At 42.5% G+C, this 17,101-nt stretch overlaps 1 protein-coding gene and 1 pseudogene across 3 annotated transcripts in view; one reads left to right on the top strand and one right to left on the bottom strand.

Moving 5' to 3' along the window:
• Positions 1-17,101, top strand: part of MYO1D (myosin ID) — a 372,921-nt gene that overhangs the window by 227,026 nt on the left and 128,794 nt on the right. The window lies entirely within an intron of this gene.
• LOC136393656 (small ribosomal subunit protein eS24-like) lies at positions 5,014-5,404 on the bottom strand (annotated as a pseudogene).

Raw genomic sequence — 17,101 nt, 5'->3', positions numbered from 1 at the left:
TACAATATTTAAAATAAAGAACAAGTAAATTTAAATCAACAAACTGACCAGTATTTCCATGAGAACTATGCTCCTCTCACTGACCACCAATGAAAGAGGTGCCCCTTCCGGAAGTGCTGCGAGGGCCGGATAAATGGCCTCAGGGGGCCGCATGTGGCCCGCGGGCCGTAGTTTGGGGACCCCTGTCTTAGAGCTTCCCTGTAGGAATCAGCTGCAGTCGCCTACAAAGGTAGCTGGCTTGATAATGGGCCCAACTGGCTGCCTTCCCTTCCCTGAACCCCCCCACACTTTCTTGCCAGTGTCCCGGCACCTCCCAAATCCATTCTCTGTGCTCATCAGCCTTGTCTCAAAGTCGCTTCTGGGAGGAGCGCTAACTTCAGAGTAGTGGCTGCCTCTTAGAAGGGAGCCAGTGGAATGGGATAGGGAACTTCCAGCTGTCTTGGTAAAGATGTTTTAAAGCCTGAAGCAACTATGGCAAAGCATTAAGTCTGGATAATAGGGACATGTTTGTTATTTTATTCCTTATACTTTTTGTATGATTGAAATATTTTGGAATTAAAAACAAAGTTTAAGACAAGGAACCTTTAAAAATGATAATGCTGATCATAATGGTGGAGAAGTTGGGAGGGGAGGAAGGAGAATAATTTCCATTTTACCATGTTGAGTTGTAGGTATTGGTGAAGCTTACAAGTATCCGTTCCACAGGTAGTCGGGGGTCTGATATTACAGGGAAGGGGAGAATTCAGCACTAACAATAAAAATGTAAGACCAGATCTGTGTATAACTGGAGGCTAAAATTATGAATCTAGTGGGAGAAAGGGAGCAGGCGATTCAAGGACATCCATCCATTAAATGGTGGGAAAAAGAATCGCTGATGGAAATGAAATGAAAAGGACATCTTTTCTCTTTATGGTCCTCCATTTGCTTAACTCTCTTCTAATGTGCTAAACGAGCTCTAATTTTTCTTCGGTTCCATCAGGTTATGAATTATTCTAGGAGCGAAAAGAACTATGAGAACACCATGTCTCAGAATCAGATTGGAAAGTTTTCAGAAATAAGAGTCATCAATAAAAACATAGAGCTAAGTGTCCCATCTTCTCTCCTCTCATGCTCTGCTTTTCATTTCTCCTTCTGCATTGGGACCATATACTATCTTAAGTAACATTTTGCCTTGTTTTTAATAAGGAAGCACATGAAAGTAAGGGAGAAAAGTCTGGTGGAAATCCAGGACACAATACCCCTCAGGTTCTAAAGCAGCGCTAAGGGACCCTGTTATTCCGTGGTCCTCCATAGCCTGGATGCTTAGATAGGCTAAGTTTCGGCCATTCTCTGAATCTCTGCTTCTCTCTGTGTGTCTTTTTACTGTCGCTTACTTTTCTCATGGCACGGCCCAGCACTAGCCTCAGGTCTGAATCAGCCAACTCAACAAACCCTTAGAGTTCGTCCTACACGAACATATTGAACACAGTGTCTCAGATGAGGCCTCACTATAGCAACCAATTCTGCATGATCCAAATTGGTATTTTAGTTCCTTGTCAAGCACTTGCGTATCTATGCTTAGCCTTCCCTGACTTTTCCTAGTATAGCATGGATAATTGTTACAGTTCATTCTGGGAATAATTGATCTCTTCCCTCTATAGTTTTTGACTGTTGCCCTTAGCCCCAAGTCACAGTTGAACCTTGGTCACAAATCATGCTGAATATTGTGGGGTATCATTAGGTTCCCAGTGGGAAAGAATCAGTGGGAGAGAAGTGCTTCAAATAGGCCAAGTTCATCAGGTATCCTTGAGTCCGTGGGCTCCTTCCACCTACCTTCATTCCAATGGCGAGAATCCTAGTCTGTAATTTATGAAACATGTATGTGCATGCATATATACATGTGTGTGTGTGTGTGTGTGTTCTATAGGGGGGAATCCTTAAACTTCAAGTTTATTTATTGCTTATGAGACAATCTGTGTTTTTTGGTTTTTGTTTTCTTAGCAAGACAGACAGAGAGAGGGGCAAACAGAAAGGGAGAGAAATGAGAAGCATCCATTCTTCCTTGCAGAACCTTAATTGCTTTCTCATATGTACCTTGACCAGGGGGCTCCAGCTGAGCCAGTGACCCGTTGCTTAAGCCAGCAACCTTTGGGCTCAAGCCAGTGACCACAGGGTCATGTCTGTGATCCCATGCTCAAGCCAGTGACTCTGAGCTCAAGCTGGTAAACCCACGCTCAAGCCAGCAACCTCGGGGTTTCGAAGCTGGATCCACTGCATCCTGACAGTCTATCCACTGCACCACTGCCTGGTCAGGCAATCTATGTTTCATATACATTTTTTAATGTATATAGTATCACATAAAGCTATTATTATTCTACAGTCAACATTCTCCTGCACTGGCATTATCCCCGAATTATTTTTTAAATATAAAAATTCATCAGATTATTATTTGTTGTACTATTCTGGCCAGTTTTTGTTAACTTAGAGGCAAAACACATTGCAGAATTAAAAAGAAAATTTAAAGGGAACTAAAATTTAAAGAGAAAGGAATAATTCTTAAGGTTAACCATTTTTTATTTTATGACTTAGAAATCTCTTTCCTCTTCCCTACCATTGGCCCATTATTCATCCACTCTCCATAATTATTTTTTTAAGGTTTTATTTATTGATTTTACAGAAAGGGGAGTGGGGTGGAGCAAGAGTTTCAACTCATAGTTGCTTCACTTTATTATTATTTTTTAAAGATTTTATTTATTTATTTTAGAGAGAGGAAAGAGAGAGGTGGTGGTGGAAAGGGAAGCATCAACTCGTAGTAGTTGCTTCTCCTATGTGCTTTGACCGGACAAGCCCAGGGTTTCAAACCAGCAACCTCAGCATTCCAGGTTGATGCTCTGTCCTGTGCCACCACACGCCAGGCTCCACTGACCATAATTCTAACAGGTCAAAGCAACATTATTATTACCTCATGTCAATAAACAAAATTGTCCTAGTTCATTTTCTCTTCGGAAATGAGTACCTGAACTAGAATTTAATATACCTTTGCTGTTGTAATCATTTTTCAGTGACAGTATCCCACTGCAATAGTGATTTTCAAACTTTTTTTCTGAGGCTTGGGTAATTAATGTAAGTAAAACTAAAATCACTGGATTGGTAGACCCTTGGAATATTTTATTGACACATGGCACACCCCAATCACCAATTTATGTCTGGGCAAATATTTTAACTTTTTATTGAAGTATGCCTTACATCTAGAAAGGGGCACAGATCTTAAGGGTATAGCTTGATGAATTACCACGAAGTGAATTCACCTGTGTACCCGTGGCCACAGTCAAGCTAGAGACGGTCAGTGGGACTCCCAGAAGCCCCTGTGTCCCCTCCCAGCTGCTACCTCTTCCTCCATTGCCAGAGGCATAATCTTGCTCATTTTGAACCTGGCGTAAATGGAATCAAACATGATGTATTCATTTTTATTTCTTTCAACATTGTATTTATGAGATTTATCCCTGGTATTTCGTATAACTCTAGTTTGCTCATTTTCATCGCTCCCTCCTAAGAGGTATATAGGGAACACCCATATATATGCACCCCCACCTACCTTCAGTAAGTGTTTATTTTTTGCTATATTTGTTTTATCTTTCTCATGACACTTTACCACTAAAATGGTCCTGTGTGTATTCCCCTAAGAATAAGGACATTCTTCTTCATAACCACTGTACCTTTTTATACCTAAAAATGAATATTTCCATAATATTTAACATTTAGCACCTACTCAGATTTCCTCAGTTGTTCAAAGAATGTCTTTTATATACCTGTTTTTTTTAAAAATCCAAACTTTTCCAAAGTGGCTACTCCATTTTACATTCCCTTCACTATGTAAGAGTCCTAGTTTCTTTATATCCTCATCAAAACTTGGTAATGCATGACGTTGACTTTTAAGAGTCCTGGACTAGTCTTGTCTGGACTTGCCTGACTGTTTCCTCATGGTTCATTGAACTTACTCCCCTAGTCCTTGTATTTATGTAAACTGGAAGTTAAATCGGGAGATGTTAATTTTATTTGAATAGTACACTTTCACATATTTAACCTTACACCTTGCATCTCAGTAAAAATGGTGCACATATAGCTAATTCTGCCTTGTAGGTCATCTTTGGAAAATTTTATGGTAGCAAGCTATTACTCACTGCAACCTAAACTTCTAACTGCTTATGGAATAGACCCCATATTTTCCTGTGAACAACTAGAATTTAGCATAAAAGTTAAAATAAATATCACCATCAACCTGACCTGTGATGGTGCAGTGGATAAAGCATCGACCTGGATCACTGAGGTGGATTGCTGAGGCCACCGGTTCGAAACCCTGGGCTTGCCTGGTCAAGGCACATATGGGAGTTGATGCTTCCTGCTACCCCCACCTCCCACCCCCGCTTGCATGCTCTCTCTCTCTTCTCTAAAATGAATAAATTTTTTTAAAAAAATAAAATAAATATTACCATCAAACATTACCTGTAAATAAATATCCTGTCACTAATAGTGCCTGTTATTTTTAGTTTCTCTTTTCAGTCTCCTCCAGATCTTTGCTCTTAATGTTTATTTAGGCTTTTTTTTTTTTTAATTTTCCAAAATTAGAAGCAAGGAGGCAGTCAGACAGACTTCTGCATGCACCCAACCAGGATCCACCTGGCATGCCCACCAGGGGGTGATGCTCGGCCCCTCTGGGGCGTTGCTCCACTGTATCTGGAGCCATTCTAGGACCTGAGGCAGAGACCATGGAGCCATCCTCAGCGCCCAGGCCAACTTTGCTCCAATGGAGCCTTGGCTGCAGGAGGGAAAGAGAAAGATAGAGAGGAAAGAGAGGGGGAAGGGTGGAGAAACAGATGGGCACTTCTCCTCTGTTGGGACTTCCACCTGTCGGGCTGACACTCTACTGCTGAGCCAACCAGCCAGAGCCTTTTTAAGGCTTTTGTAGTTGGTTTAATTCTCTCCTGAAAAATCTGCACAGTCACTGCAGATAAAGTCACTGCAGGATCTTCACCCCTACTTATTGCCAGCACCAGCATTGATCTTTGTGGTCCCCCTGACTTTCTTCATTCTGTTCTTGTGTTCCTTTCACTGTTTTCTGGAGGTCTTCTTCTCATTTCTGGCCATGTCACTCAAGACGCACTCGGGCTTATTTTTCTTTGCGTAATCCAAGGAATCATAAATCATGACAAAGGCAGTTGTCTTGCCACTACCAAAACGGAGGATTCTAAATCCAAACACAAGGGTGACATCTGGCGTGGTCTGAAACATTTTGGCTAGCTTTTCCCAAATTTCTGTCTAGGTACTGTTCTCTTCCCGGGTGAAGGACATCAATGATCACTTGTTTCTGCTGAAGTAGTTCATTGGTTCTGAACTTCCTGGTCCGGATGGTTACTAGGTCATTCATAATGGCAGTCAGTCCTCAGGCAGCCAGAGAGGAAAACTGCCTGGTATTTCATATCTATTTTTACAACTGTTATCTCTCTCTCCAAACCACTGACCGTTTTACTATCGTTATGCCTTTTCTAGCTATAGGTATTTGAGGTTCTTCTGTGTCTTTTCATGACTTCATATCTCTTTTTTTTTTAATTCACACTTTTATTTTTTTAATTTTATTTATTCATTTTTAGAGAGGAGAGAGAGGGAGAGAGAGAGACAGAGAGGGAGAGAGAGGAGAGAGAGACAGAGAGAGAAGGGGGGAGGAGCTGAAAGCATCAACTCCCATATGTGCCTTGACCAGCAAGCCCAGGGTTTCGAACTGGCGACCTCAGCATTTCCAGGTCGACGCTTTATTCACTGCGCCACCACAGGTCAGGCCTCTCATTTCTTTTTAATCACTCAATAATATTCTATTGTGTGAATATATCATAATCTATTCATTTGCCTATTGAAGGACATCTTGTCGTGAGTGCTTCCAGTTTTTGAGGCAATTATGAAGAAGTCTGCTATAACCATTCACACACAGGTTTTTGTATGGACACAAGTTTTCAAGTCATTTGGGTAAATACCTGTGAACAAAATTGTTATATCACAGGATAAGGCTGTTTAGCTTTATAAGAACTGCCAACACGTCTTCCCAAGTGACTGTGCCATGCCTGCCAGCAATTAACGAGAGCACCTGTTGTTCCGCCGCCTCATCAGTATTTGATATTCTCAGTTGTTGTTGTTTTTAATTTTAGCCATTCTGACAGGTGTATAGTGGCATCATGTACTTTTCTATTACCCTAAACTCAAACTCAGTGTACACTGGGGTCTCAGTTAAGCTTTGAATACAAGTATCCTCTCTCCACTCTGTCATTCATTGGTTTGTGCTCAGGGTCAGGAGATAAAGTCTGTTCTTTACATAAGCCTAAGCAAGATACAACTAAAAAGTAGACTTGGAACCTTTTTTTTTTTTTTCCCTTCCATTAGCAAAATAATTCGATCAGTTTATCATTTAACAATAATTCCAGTCACTCTTCACAGGAAAGATAAAAAATAGGTCATTCTGATGGATTTTTGAGAGTATTTTCTGTAAACGTTCTCGCAAATGACATGGTCAAATAATTATTAACAAAAACCTGATAATGATATATTCAAGTCATAGATGATCCCAGGTGGACTTTCTATGTACAAATACTGTGTAGTTAGAGTTAGGGTTTCAGTTAGCTGGAATCTGTGTTATTGTCATATTAGGATCATCCCCCACGAGTCACTCTCTGCACTCTCTTTGTAAGTTGTAATATCAAATTAAAGCATTAAGTTCAATACAGTTGTCAAGAAAGGTTAAAATTTTCACAGGGATTAGTAGGGTCAGAATTTGAATGTTTTGCAAAGCCAGGAATTGTGGTTGCTGCAGCTTGATACGGACAACAAAGGCAAGAAGTAACCCACACAGTTAATAATACTGTATCCAAAACTTTGATTACAACCTCTTTGAGAATCCTCCTAGAAATCCCTATAAATTGGTACAAATGCATCCTGTGGCTAACGCACACTCCCTTGAAACCAGCATGCGTCTGCCATTCGAGTGGCGTGGGCACTGGCTCACCCCAGCCAGCACTCGGGGCGCTGGTTGCCAAGATTGAGTTTAATTTGCATAAACATAAAATCTGTTCACTGGTTTCGAGTGAGACCACGAAAACTGAAACATTGAACCTGCTCTCAGCTGGAACTTCTCTTACTCTTTTGTCAGTAGGCTGTGGCCGAGCTGGTTTAGAGCGTGTTCGAAGCTGCCCATTAATGCTGTGTGATAGAGTCCCTTTCGATCAGGATGGGCTTGATGGCTAAGGAAGCAGCCAATTAATTACACAAACACATCCTTTAGTTCTGCGGAGATGGCAAAGCAAGCAGGAGAGAGAAAAAGAGACAATTATCTGAACTGATGAGACTGTGTTGTAGCAGTAAATGGGTTGTAATTATGCCAGGCTTCGTGCTTTATTGCTCTATTTGACGTGACTTGTTAGAAAGATATCATTTCATTTGGAAGGCAGATTGTCCTTGTAATGTGTACAGGGGTGAACCCTACTGAAATCCATGGCCTGCCAACTCTGCTCCCCATCACCATTTCTAAAGCACCCTACCCTCATGGCAACATTCCAGGAGAAGGTGTTTCCATGGTAATCTCCATGGAGGCAGTCAGCTGACGTCTGGCACTGCCTGAGCTGGTGTGTGCCAGCCTTCTCCACTCTCTCCTCCACTGAGCCTTTAAAACGGGGGTCGGGAACCTATGGCTTGTGAGCCAGATGTGGCTCTTTTGATGGCTGCATCTGGCTCACAGACAAATCTTTAATAAAAAATAATAATAACATTAAAAATATAAAACATTCTCATGTATTACAATCCATTCATTTCCTACCGCTCATGTTCATGGTTGCGGGTGGCTGGAGCCAATCAAGCTGTCTTCCAGGACAACACCAAATTTTTATTGGTTAATACGTAATGTACACGGGTCGTTGTGAAGTCAGGAAGTAAACTTCCCTCATTTTAATCAAGTAGTCAGCTAGCTAATTGCAGAAACCCTTTTGACAAAGAAGATGGTTAAAAGAAAAAAAGATGAGGAGTATCGTACTTTAAAGCAGGAATGGACAGAGGAATTCACCTTTGTGGAGAGAGCAGGTTCTGTAGTGTGTCTAATATGCAATGATAAAACTGCATCGATGAAACGGTCAAATATAAAGCGGCACTTCGACACACGCCATACTACAGTTGCATCGAAATATCCAGTGGGGGACAGCAGGAAGAAAGCATGTCAAGAGCTACTGTGCAGAGTGCAAGCTAGTCAGCAGCAACTCTGTGTTTGGACCCAACAAGGTGACTGGAATTCGGCTAGCTTTGCTGGTGCTTTAGCAATTGTGAAAAATGGAAAGCCATTCACAGATGGGGAGTATGCCAAAACATTCATGCTTGATGTTGCCAATGAACTTTTTGACGACTTTTCGGATAAAGACAAGATAATCAAACAAATAAAAGACATGCCTCTGTCGGCAAGAACTGTTCACGATCGTACCATCATGATGGCAAATCAAACTGAGGCAACACAAGTGAAGAACATAAATGCAGCACCATTCTTTTCTCTTGCTTTGGATGAGTCAACAGACATAAGCCATTTATCCCAGTCCAGCATGATTACAAGGTATGCTGTTGGTGACACATTATGTGAGGAAAGTCTTGCTGTTTTGCCTATGAAAGAGACAACAAGAGGGGAGGATTTATTCAAGTCTTTCACTGAGTTCGCTAAAGAAAAAAATCTACCAATGGATAAACATATTTCGGTGTGTACTGATGGTGCTCCGTGCATGGTGGGGAAAAACAGAAGATTCGTAGCGCTTCTTCGTGAATATGAAAAGAGACCCATCCTAAGTTTTCACTGCATCCTACATCAGGGGTGCTTTGCGCTCAGATGTGTGGCGAGCAGCTTGGTGAAGTGATGTCGCTGGTCATTCGGGTGGCCAACTTTATTGTTGCCCGAGCTTTAAATGATCGCCAGTTTAAAACACTGCTGGATGAAGTTGGGAGTAATTATCCTGGTCTGCTTCTGCACAGCAGTGTGCATTGGTTGTCAAGAGGGAAGGTGGCCTGACCAGGCGGTGGTGCAGTGGATAGAGTGTCGGACTGGGATGTGGAAGGACCCAGGTTTGAGACCCCGAGGTCGCCAGCTTGAGCGCGGGCTCATCTGGTTTGAGCAAAGCTCACCAGCTTGGACCCAAGGTCCTTGGCTCCAGCAAGGAGTTACTCGGTCTGCTGAGGCCCCCGGTCAAGGCACATATGAGAAGGCAATCAATGAACAACTAAGGTGTCGCAACGAAAAACTGATAATTGATGCTTCTCATCTCTCTCCATTCCTGTCTGTCTATCCCTCTTTCTGACTCTCTCTCTGTCCCTGTAAAAAAAAAAAAAAAAAAAGAGGGAAGGTGCTCAGCCATTTCGCGGCTTGTCTGAGCAAAATCCAGACTTTTCTTGAAATGAAAAACGTCGAGCATCCTGAGTTAGCTAACACTGAGTGGCTCCTCAGAAGTTCTACTATCTCATGGACATGACTGAACATCTGAACTAGCTCAATGTGAAAATGCAAGGCGTTGGAAATACAGTCTTATCCCTTCAACAAGCAGTGTTTGCATTTGAAAACAAGCTGGAACTCTTCATCGTCAACATTGAAACAGGTCAGTTACTACACTTTGAAAAACTGGGAGAGTTTAAAGATGCATGCACAACAAGTGACCCTGCTCAACATCTTGATGTCCAGCATCTAGCAGACTTCACATCTAATCTCCTGCAGTCATTCAAAGTGCGCTTTGGAGAATTTCGTGAGCGCACTCATCTTAAATTCATCACCCATCCTCATGAGTGTGCAGTGGACAGTGCCGACCTGAGTTACATCCCCGGTGTCTCTGTCAGAGATTTTGAGCTACAAGCTGCTGACCTGAAGGCCTCAGACAGGTGGTGAATAAGTTCAAGTCACTAAATGAAGGTTTGGAAAGACTTGCACGACAGCAAGCAGAGTTGGCAAGCAAACACAAGTGCGGAGAAATGAAAAAACTTCAACCCGCGGACCAGCTGATTGTCTAAACTTGGAACGCGCTTCCCGTCACATACCATACACTGCAGCATTTGAGTATTGCTGTACTGACAATGTTTGGCTCTCCGTATGCATGTGAGCAGTCTTTCTCACATCTAAAGAATGTTAAGACCAACCTATAATCATGTTTAAGGGATGGAAATCTCAACACCTGCATGAAGCTTAACCTCACCACGTATCAACCAGACTACAAAGCCATCACCAAAACCATGCAGCACCAGAAGTCACATTAATGGTAAGAAGTACTTTATTCATCATTGGTTAGCAACAGCATAACAACGTTATTAAAAAGAATTCAGAGACTTATTGTACTCTAAAAATGTTGGTCTTACATAAAATGCACACATTTACTTGTATTTAGTCAGTGGTAGTCAACCTGGTCCCTACCACCCACTAGTGGGCATTCCAGCTTTTATGGTGAGTGGTAGCGGAGCAACCGAAGTATAAATAAAAAGATAGATTTAACTATGGTAAGTTGTCTTATAAAGATTTATTCTGCCAAACTTAGCAAAAATCTGACATAAAGTACTTGGTAAGTAATTATTATTATAGGCTTTAACTTGCTGTAACTCTGCTTTATAAATTTTATAAAGTAAAGTTACTTCCCTACTTTATAAATCACCATTACTGTGGAACCAGTGGGCGGTTAGAAAATTTTACTACTAACCGAGATACAAAAGTGGGCAGTAGGTATAAAAAGGTTGACTACCTCTGTATTTAGTGTTAAACATATGTATGGCACTCACGGAATTACATTTTAAAATATGTGGCGTTCATGGCTCTCTCAGCCAAAAAGGTTCCCGACCCCTGCTTTAAACTATATGTATTAGTCCTCTTTAATGGAAAGGATATAACCCCTTAATGACAGATGCTAAGTGGCAGTCAAGTTTATTTATTTATCTAGGCAGTAAATTTTTTTCCTAATTCATTCCTAGCAGGGCCCAGATGCTGTGTTATTTTGAACATCTTGTACTAACATTTAATTATTGACTGTTATAACAAAGAGAGTTGCTTACCAGTGTTAGATATTTGGAAACCCCTGTCCTTAGAAAAAAGTGATGTCTCCATGAAGAATTTTTAAAGATACAGATGTTGAAGTCTCTGTTTAATTTTTAAAGAATCTCTTCTTACTCTCTTCGCTTTGGCAACTAACAGTCTTGCTGCTCTCCTTATAATTTTTTTTATCAATTAAAGATTTTATTATTAGGTTTGAGTGATCCATGTAGGTGTAAATATTTCTAAAAAATGGCACATCTAGCCATGTTGTCTCATGTTTTGGGGAGGGTTGTTTTTTTACAGAGACAGAGAGAGAGTCAGAGAGAGGGATAGATAGGGACAGACAGACAGGAAAGGAGAGAGATAAGAAGCATCAATCATTAGTTTTTTTTTCATTGCAACACCTTAGTTGTTCATTGATTGCTTTCTTATATTTGCCTTGACCGTGGGGCTACAACAGACCAAGTAACCCCTTGCTCAAGCTTACGACCTTGGGCCCAAGCTGGTGAGCTTTGCTCAAACCAGATGAGCCTGCGCTCAAGCTGGTGACCTCAGGGTCTCGAACCTGGGTCCTCCGCATCCCAGTCCGACGCTCTATCCACTGCGCAACCACGTGGTCAGGCTCATGTTTTTTTTTTCAATAAGAGAGAAAGAAGTGAAAATTTCAGAGCTAACCTATGTTGATCATCTTCCTGATGTGATTAGAAGTGAATGACTTTTGTTGTACTGGTTAGAGACCACTGCTTATGTTAAACAGGACTAAGCAACCTGATTTCTAATATCCAAAGCCAGTGCTTTCCAGCAGGAGGGAAAGTCCGTTTCCATCAGGAGGAAAAGTCCGTTTCCATCAGTTCTATACTTGGACATTCAATTACAAATGGAGAGGATGTGCCTAACCAGTATCTGAAAGAAACAGTCATTAGAGCCAATGTATAACCCTTTTAAAAAGTTGTCTTGTTAAAGAAACACAAAACCTTTTTAAAAACTAAAGTATAAGCAAATTAGTACACCACCACCATGTTCATCCAGAGGTCAGATTTCTAGAAACAAGGTCCTCTGAGAACCAAGCCCTAAATGGAGGCGTGTACATGAAAAGGTCTTTGCATGTTCAGAAGCAGATGCCACTAAGCCGAGGCAGCGCTCTCTTTGCTGTGCAACGCTGCTACATGCTGTGCATCTGCCCCGCACTAACTGGAATAGTGCGCACATGGCACAGCCTCTGCACAAAGGCCTCGAGGCACAGGCCTGTGGCTGCCGTGAGTAGGTGCACAGTACTGTACCTTTCTCTGAAGAGGAAGCTGTAGCTCAGAAAGATACAGTTTATCCGCCAAGGTTTTTAAGGTCACAGGGAGTAGAGCCCTTGGAATCACAATCCTGACAGTGACCTCCTACTGCAGCCTCCCTTTTATGACAAATAGCACATACAACTAAAATCCTGTTTTAAGAAGAGAGGGGGAAAAAACAACAGGACATGCATTAGGTCCTGGCATTAGGTGATTTCAATATGCTGCATCTCCGTCTTGATAAGAACCCTGTGCAGGAAGTTAAGTATCATTGCACCAGTGAAGAAAGCAGTTCTCAGAGAAGTTGGCCGCTAGCACAGGATTTCAGTGCAGGGAGTCCAAGGGAGCCCTAAAGCTAGTCGTCTTCTGCCTTAGTGCCTACCATATGCTCTTTCCCTCTCCCATTCCCTTTGTTTACTTATGGAAGTCTTTCTTACAATAATAATTGCTTTCTAAGATACAGTGTATCCATAAAGTCATGGTGCACTTTTGACCCGTCACAGGAAAGCAACCAAAGACGATAGAAATGTGAAATCTGCACCAAATAAAAGGAAAACTCTCCCAGTTTCATACCTATTCAGTGCAATTCGATGTGGGCTCACGCACAGATTTTTTAGGGCTCCTTAGGTAGCTATCCCGTATAGCCTCTACAGACTCGTCACTGACTGATGGCCTACCAGAACGGGGTTTCTCCACCAAACTGCCGGTTTCCTTCAACTGCTTATCCCACGGAGTAATGTTATTCCTATGTGGTGGCACTTCGTTATAAACGCGCCAATACTCACGTTGCACTTTGGTCACGGATTCGAATTTAGCGAGCCACAGAACACACTGAACTTTCCTCTGTACCGTCCACATCTCGACTGTCATGGCCGTGGGCTGCTCCGCTGTATACACGGCCCAGCTGCCTGGTGCTGTTGCTGTATGGGCCCGATGCTGAGACGGGGACTGGGCGGCAGGTAGCAGGAGGGAGAAGGGCCTTGGGAGGGCGTGGGGTCGTCGGGACAGCAACGCTGGGCATGGCAGAGGACTCACTGAAGCAGAGATGGCTGGATTTTCTCTAGCGATCAGCTGCCCATGCAGGAAAGGGCAACAAAATGTTACATCATCATCTGCACATGCGCACATGCTGCCACATCATCCTACAGAAACTGGAGCGTTTTCCTTTTATTTGGTGCAGATTTCACTTTTTTATCGTCTTTTGTTGCTTTCCTGTGACCAGTCAAAAGTGCACCATGACTTTACAGACACACTGTATTTCATCTTGGCCCTGGCCAGGTAACTCAGTTGGTTAGAACGTCGTTCTGACATGCTGAGGTTGCGGGTTTGATACCTGGTCAGGGAACATACAAGAACCAGCCAATGAATGCATGAATGAGTGGAACAACAAATCGATGTTTTTCTTTCTCTCCCTCCCCCTTTTTCTCTCTCCTCCCTCCCTCCTTTCCTCTCTTCTTCTCTCCTTCCCTTTTTCCTTCTCTCTCTTGCTCCCTTCCTCTCTCTCTCTAAACTCAATCAATAAATAAAAATTTAAAATATTTCATCTTAACCTTTTGAGAATAAGTGACTTGTAGGCCCTGGGGATCCTGCAGGAAACTACATAATCAAAACTAGAGCTTCTGTACGGAGCATGTTCCGCATGTCAGGGCTGTCAGGGGCTGTCAGGGACGGTCCGTTGGGATACAGAAAAGAAAAAGAAAACCTGTGCTTCATTCTGTTGGAGAGAGAGGAAAAAAAAAGAAACAGCACCTTTGAAGGGAGCTGCCACATTCTACTTCTGTTTGCACAGCTGTTTCTCTCTTAATTACAATCCTGTCGTTTCCAAGAAGAAACATGTACAAAAAGGTACTGCGGTCTCAGGTGGGCCAGAAAAAAATTTGCTTTCGCTGCTAACCTGATTCTTTGAAGATCTGAATTTGATTTTATTTAGTTTCCACTTTTAAAGCCCAAGTCAAAAATGTTCGTAGCTTCTCATTCAGGGGTTCTCAACCTTGGCTGCACATGGCAAGGGCCTGGGCATTTTCTTTTTAATTCTGATACCCAGGACACACCCCAGACCAATGAAATCAAGTCTCTGCAGGCCAGCCTGAGCACCAGCATGTTCTAATGTTACCACGTGAGTAAACTGTGCAGCCAGGCAGGAAAACCACTGATTATTCTGTTCCCCAAATTTATTCACTTTTGTTGTTCTAGCTATTTCCCATGAAATCACTTGTTGAAAGTTGGACTTGTCCCCAGATTCTATTCTGCCCTTAATTTTTTTTCTCGCCTATGTGAGTGTGCACATATGTGCAAGAGAGACAGGGAGAAGGATTGTGTGTGTGTGTGTGTGTGTGTGTTTTCTAGACAGCTTTGTGGTCTTGTGATCTATATCAAAAAGTAAATCTTCCTTGAGGTATTAACTATGATTTCATGTTTGAGGACTGTCTTATCTAAAGATTTTCCTTAAACAAAAGTTGTATAAGATGATGAAATCACCTTCTGTTTGATGACTTTACTCCTTGTAATGGACATCCACATACGTGGTCTCACCTGACCTTCCCCACATAATTGGGGGCGACCTACAATGGTCCTAGATAAACAAGCTTTTTTCTTTATTATTGATTGAGGTCCAGAGCACACTTTCTATACACTGAAGTATTATCACAAAGTTCCAGTGCTCTCCAGGGAGAGTCTTACTTTCTAATATAAGAGACGTAAAAAAGGTTTCATTTTCTGGACATTATTTCTAAATAAAGACATGACACCTTCACGGTGTGCCAGGGATGGTGAGGCATCTAACGGGGAAAGTAAAGCCAGGATTCTCTCTCCTGACTTTGCTAAATACTTCTTTGGTTTCTGTAAATGGACCAGTTATGTTGCTCATTAGGAATCCCCCCCCCCCCGAATGTCTGCCCTTCCTCCCCTGCTTCTCCATCCCGCATCATTGCACACAGCTTGTTGAGTTTTAAAAATAGCTCTGATTGTATTGAAAGACCATCCCATTCTAAATGGTAAAGGACAAAAGAGAAATCACATCCCAGTGGAGTCTGGCAAACACAGGTGTCAGGAGACATGGGAACATATGGGTAGTTGTTGAATTTATGCTCCATTTTAACAACAGCACCCACCTCAGTGGAGTTTTGAAGCCTGAAATGAGATGCATGAAAATAAGCCTGAAATGATGCATGTAAAGTCCTTAGCATAGTTCTTGTCACATGGTAAAATGCTCAGTAATTAGAAGCTGCTCTAAACCCCCTTGCAGACTGGCAGTGCCATGCCTGTGGAAACCAGAGGAATAGAATGGAGTCAGCCCTCAGCATCCTCACTGTGTATTCTTTCCTCTTGCTTTTCATTCTCCATGGTGCATTCTCCTCCCAGATGCATAGCTCCCTCACTTCATTTAGGTCTCTGCCCAAAATAACCTCATGAGAACTGTCTAGAGTGACCCACTGTATCCATCGCTATGCCCTTGTGCTACTATTTTATTCTTCTTCATAGACCGTGTCACCACTGTAAGATTATACAGTTGCTTATGTTCAGACTCCTTCATAGACCTCATTGGAACCTAGACTCCATGAGAGAAGGGTTGTGAACTCTTGTTACTGCCATACGGTAGGTGCTCAATAAATAGGTGTTGACGACTGAATTGGAGGGGTCGACTGAAGACAACAAAGCAGTTAAGAGGCTGGTGGTGCTCTACTCTTATTAAGAAGTTACAAGGGTCTGAACTCAAGCAAGGAAGGCTAAGAGTGGTAAAGGGTGCTGACTGGAGAACTAAGTGGTGGTAACAAGAGGCCGTAGGTACTGAGTAGAGAAAAGAGTCTAGACTCATAGGTTTCTTCCTTGGACAGCTTGGGTAGGTGATGGTGCTGATTACCTACCCAGATGGGAAATGGAGGGGAAGGAGGAGGGATATGGTAAGACAGTGTGGAAATAAGTTCAGTCCTAAATGGATTTCATTTGAGCTCTCTAAGGAACAAAAATGGAGAAGCCCAATAGACCATTGACCATCCGGAGAACAATCCAGAATGGGGACATAGATGTGGAAGACATTAATGTGTGGTAGCCAAAACCATGAGAGTGAACGAGAGCATCCACAGAGGGTCCGGAGAGAAAGGAAAATCACGTAAGGTGGCCAATCACAAATGGGGCTTTTAAGGCAATGATGTTTGGGCTTTGATGGGAACCATCAGAGTTTCTTGAGCAGAGAGAGCCCTTTGACCTCATTTACACCTTTTACTCTTCATCTTCCCCATAGTCGATAGCCTTTTTGGTCATCTCTCTGCTATGGTCCTGCGGCACTACGCCAGGTAGTAGGGGGATAAAGATGAGAAAGAGCCTCTGCTTATCATCTAGTGAGGTGAGGTACACGAGACAGAAATCATCGCAGCACAGTTTATTAAATGCTCAGACAAAGAGAAGCATGAACTGCTGGGAGAGAGCATGGAGGAGGAGCTGGGAATGGGTTTCAGCCGGGGAGGAGTTTCAGTGGTTCGTGCGTGGGTACACACGCATGTGCATTTTTCTGTGGTGGGTACCTGCAGCTTTTCTCGGATTCTTAAAAGAAGATGCAAACTACTATTTACACTGTTTGGGGCGATACAGACCCCCCCCAGATTTTAAGTGGCATGATGAGATTTATTTTTTAGGAAGCTAATTCTGACTGCATTGCAAAGTATGGGCCGAAATGGGAAGAGACTTGAAATAACTACCGTTTCCGGGGCTCTTGGGATAACCTCAGCAGAAACAGTGGCATCGGAGGTCGGAGAGACTCGCCAGAAGGGCT

This window comes from Saccopteryx leptura, chromosome 2, assembly GCF_036850995.1.
Source record: "Saccopteryx leptura isolate mSacLep1 chromosome 2, mSacLep1_pri_phased_curated, whole genome shotgun sequence".
NCBI lineage: Eukaryota > Metazoa > Chordata > Mammalia > Chiroptera > Emballonuridae > Saccopteryx > Saccopteryx leptura.
This window is presented reverse-complemented; position numbering and strand designations above follow the sequence as displayed.